Here is a 5,107-nt window from a genome sequence, read left to right on the forward strand (position 1 = left end):
TGATGCGAAGCCATGAGCAAAGAGCTAGTGCAGAACTGTGAAGAAGTAAACAGGAAATCAGTTGTGGGGGGAGGGAGGGAGGAGATGCAAACTCTTCCATTTGTCTGCCTTCCCATTAATGGCTTTTTGGAAGGGGGGGGGGAAGGCCCTGTAATATTTGCAATGTCATTTCCCTGCCTGGCTAGCTGGCTTGCGGCTTTCGCTGTTTGCTAAAGAGAAAAGCGATAACTGTTTCCAGAAGTTCCGGATATCGTCTGGCTTTCTCCGGCTAAGTGAAGAGTATGTGTGTGTGTGTGTGTGTGTGTGTGTGTGTGGAGGGACGGGCATGTCTCCTGGCATTCTCGCCCCCCCCCCCATGTTTCACTGAAGCGCAGCACAGAAATCATGCCAAAGCAGGTGAGATTTGTTTCATATGTGCTATATAAAGTTTCAATGAACTTATTCCTATGTAAACCGCCCTGAGCTGCAAGGGAGGGCAGCATATAAATAAATATCTGGTTTTCTCGAAAAGTCACAATTCTGTGCTCTACTCCAGCTTACGCTCAGCAGTTGTCGTTTTGGAGGGAATTGTTAACACAGAGAGGGGAAGCTAGGGCTTGGCTGCATTTAAAACCTGCATTTTAAAAGTGTGAGAGGGTTGTTTTTTTTTGTGGGGGGGGGGAGGTCAACCAATCAAATGCAGTGAACTGGTTTTCCACCAGCACTCAGCCACGTGCTTACAAAGGAGGGGCATGAAAGCAGCTCCCCCCAATAATTTGTCTCCGCGCCTGGCATTGGGAGGTAGATTGCACCTGGACATGGAGGTTCCATTTAAATTGCTCTGCATTGATTAGCCATCCTACCACAATTGTGTTTTTTTCCTGTGGCCTAAGCCAGCGGGCCCTTTCTGGTTTCTTTGGACTTTCTATATCTTCTCAAATTATGTTTTTCTTTGCAGTGAGGACTAGAACCCGTGGAGGGGGAGAGGAGGACAATCGTCTTGTGGTTGGGTGTTCCCTGGGGCAAAGGGCATGAAAATTCGCTGATGCCATCTCCCCGTTTCCGCCAGCTGAGCCCGTAGCCCAAGGTTCTTGCACTTCCCCAAACTGTCATTTTGGACCCCTGCGGCTGGCAGGAAGCTCCCGTCATCTCTTTTGAGGTCACCCTTTCAGGATGTGCAGAGTCAGCGGCCATCCCAGGAAGTGAGCAGGTAGGGCCGAGAGGAGTGTGTGTCGCATGCAGATCCTGAAGCAGGCTGCTGTCGAGTCCCCTTGGCCACTGGCTGGCACTACAGTGTGACTTCAGCATCTGTGGGAAAGCAAGATCTAGCAAAGCCCTGAGTTCGGGTCCCCCACTTCCTAGATTTCTGGCCTTTGGGCCATGGGCACAGGAGGCTGTGCTTCTCTGAACATTCAGATTTTGAAGAGGAGCTGGTACCCAACGCCTCAGAGCTTGTGCAAGTTGCTCTTTCTTCTTGCAGTTTTAATATTTTTAAGAATGCATATCAAAAATAAGACAGTACTCCTGTTTTGAGTGGACAGAAGTGTACAGGCTTAAAGCCCAAATGGCAACTCCTCCGGTCTTTACATCCTACTGGTCAGAGAATGAAATCTTGGCTCCCTTGAAGGTCGGCCTGTTGCTTCATGGGCCTACCATTGCCCTCCAGAGCACAGCGGGCCTATTTGTCGCCTAGCAACCACTCCATCTTCCCTGCAGCCTACCAGAGAGAATGCTGTTGCTTAGCAACCTCTAGGGCCTTATGGTTGGGGCCTGGACAACAACAACACCATCCATTGTCTGGCAAGAGCCCTTAGCAGCATTCAGAGTCACAACATTTTGCTCTTACCTAGGGTTGCCAACCTCCAGGTGGAGCCTGAAGATCTCCCAGAATTACACCTGGTCTCCTGGAGAAAATGGCTGCTTTGGAGGGGGGACTCCATGGCCTTATAAAGTGTGCAAACGGAGTCATTTTATGCAACAACAACAACAACAACAAAAGGAACTGTGCTTTGTTGATTTTTTAAAATGAATGTCATTCGTTGTGAGTGCCAGATTCGAATCCCTCTCGGACCATGGTGTGGGTTTCTTGGCCAAAGACATGGTAGATACTTCACTCAGTCGACACAGAATACCAGTGGCCCCCTTTGGCCTCCAGAGGCGGAAGAGAACTGGCAGCCATGTCCCAGGAGGCATCTTTCTGCAATGGCCTCTGGCCACGCCTTTAGTTCCTCTCCCCAGGGCTTCAGACGAGCAGGGGGCCGGTTTGGCATGTCCAGCTGGGTCAGGAGCCCGGGCACCAAATCGCTGGAACCTGCAGCTTTCGTGTTTACACATCTGCCAGCCTTTGAGGGTTTACAGTTCAGCTTTCATTTGTCCTCTTCCTGGATCCTGCCCCACCTTTAAATAAAGCTTTGGGGTCACCAGGGGGGCTCAATCCTTTGGCCCTGTTAACGCTGAACTTAATTCAAGTTAAGCATCACTCATGCGGAGCTCCCCAGTGACCTGTGACTTCCTTTTGCTTTCTTGACTGCGTGTTTTATCTGATTCACAAGAATATTGCCTTCTCATCGGTTTCATATGGTTACAGAAGCTGCTTTCACAGTATGCACAGGAAGCCGCCTGATCCTGAGAACTTTTGGCCCATCAAGGTCAGTATCGTCTGCTCAGGCTGGCAGTGGCTCTCCCAGGTCTCCCTTGAAGGTCTTTCATGCCACCAACTTTCTGCTCCTTGATCAGCTGGAGATGCCGGGGAGCGAACCTAGGACCTCTTGCATGGCAAGCAGATGCTCGGAGACTCTCAAGTTGTAGATTAGCCAAGGAACAAATATTAGGAGGAGAAAATCCAAAGACCTCTTGCATCCCCCCACCATCCTTTCTGTTGTGAGATCCGTGCTTCTGGAGAAACTGGGCCAAATTGAAATGAGCCACATGGGGGTCCCAAAGGCAGAGGTGCCAGCCCCCCTTTTCAACTAGGGTGACCGTGTGTGGGGCGGGAGAAGCAGGCCGCAGGGGGGGAGGTGGGGAATTGTGGCCCTCCTGCCTGGAATTGCTGCTCCAAATGTTTAGACAGGAGAGGATTATTCCTCCGCCCTGGGAAGGGTCCGGGGATGGAGACATCAGGAGGAGCGAACAGGGGATTAGTCAGCAACGGAAATATTTATTCTGAGCTTCTGGAGTCTGTTGCCTGGATTTTTTTTTGGGGGGGGGTGACCTGCAGGTGCTTGAACGGGGGAGCTGATGATGTGGGTTATTGCTGGCTTATAGGACAGTTTAGGAGCAGCCTCCCCCCCCCCCAACCACTGGCACCAGGGTAAAAGTGCTGCCCCCCTCCGTCCCATGCATTTTCAAGCATGCTTGCACCCAATTTGAGGAGAATATCAAGGCTGTCAAAAGCAGCAGTTTTCTTGGGGGATTGAAACAGGATCAGAAAAACAGGCTGTGGGTTGTAGCACTTTCATCTGGGTTTACTTCTGGCTAATTAACTGGGGAGGTTGTATTGTTATGACAAATTAGGAGAGGTGGGTGTCCGTGTTTCCCTTTGCCTTCTTTGGCCTGTCTCTGACGATCCACAGGGAGGATGCTTATTGTGCTTTTGTCCTGCTCTTACTCCAAAGGAGCCCAAGGCAGATCGCCCCTCTGCCCTCCTCGCAGCAACCCTGAAAGGCGGGCTCATACAAGAGTCATGATAGACTCACGGTTGAACGTCATCGTAGAGTAGAGTTTTGAACCCACATTTCCCCTAGTTTTACTATGGCAGCCTATGGCAGCTTTCGGCAGCAACCTGGCCACAAAAAAACTTCAGGAAAGCCCTGCTGGATCAGGCTGATAGTATACCTAGTCCAACATCCTGTTGCACATAGTAACCAGCCAGTTCCTCTGGAGGGCCAGCCACAGGGCAGGGAGGCCGAGGCCTTCCCAAGGACATCAGGGGAGCCCTGCTGGGTCAGACCAGGGAGGGCCCATCCAGTCTAGCCTCCCGTCTCATCCAGGGGCCAGCCAGTTCCTCTGGAGGGCCAGCCACAGGGCAGGGAGGCCGAGGCCTTCCTAAGGACATCAGGGGAGCCCTGCTGGGTCAGACCAGGGAGAGCCCATCCAGTCCAGCCTCCCGTCGCACGCAGGGGCCAGCCAGTTCCTCTGGAGGGCCAGCCACAGGGCAGGGAGGCCGAGGCCTTCCCAAGGACATCAGGGGAGCCCTGCTAGGTCAGACCAGGGAGAGCCCATCCAGTCCAGCCTCCCGTCTCACGCAGGGGCCAGCCAGTTCCTCTGGAGGGCCAGCCACAGGGCAGGGAGGCCGAGGCCTTCCCAAGGACATCAGGGGAGCCCTGCTGGGTCACACCAGGGAGGGCCCATCCAGTCCAGCCTCCCGTCTCACACAGGGGTCAACCAGTTCTTCTGGAGGGCCAATAACAGAGCAGGGAGGCCGAGGCCTTCCTAAGGACATCAGGGGAGCCCTGCTGGGTCAGACCAGGGGTTCATTTAGTCTAGTATCCCATCTCACACAGTGGCCAACCATTTCCCTTGGAGGGCCAACAATTAGCCTCAGAGGCCAAGACTTTCCCCTGATGTTTTCTCCTGGCACTGGGATCCAAAGATTTAGTCCCTCTGAATGTGGAGGTTCTCCTCAGCCCCCAGGGCCAGTCTGCTACTAATAGACATATCTTCCGTGAATCTCTCTGATCCACTTTTAAAGCTGCCTATTTCTGTGGCCATCCATATATCCTCTGACAGCAAATACCACGTTTGAATCTCTCTTGGCGTAAAACAGCATTTCCTTTTGTCCGTCCTGAACCTACTGCCCGTCAGTTTCATTGGATGCTCTCGAAGTATTAATGTTTTGGGAGAGGGAGAAAAATCTCCCTACTTTTCCCACCACACAGATAATTGTATAAACCTCCTTCTTGCCCCCCCCCCCCAGTTGTTTCTTTTCTAAATGAGCAAGTCCCAGACCACCATTTCTGTGTTCTTGATGTTGGGGGGGGGGCTTCTGGAGTTTTTGGGGCAACAGCTGGAGTGCTACTGGAGTTCTGGCCCTGCTGGTGGACCTCCTGATGGCCCCTGGGCTTGGGCCACTGGGTGCGACACACGTGTTGGACCGGACGAGCCACTGGCCTGATCCAACATCTCTCAT

The sequence above is a fragment of the Paroedura picta genome, unplaced genomic scaffold, assembly GCF_049243985.1.
Source record: "Paroedura picta isolate Pp20150507F unplaced genomic scaffold, Ppicta_v3.0 Ppicta_v3_sca21, whole genome shotgun sequence".
NCBI lineage: Eukaryota > Metazoa > Chordata > Lepidosauria > Squamata > Gekkonidae > Paroedura > Paroedura picta.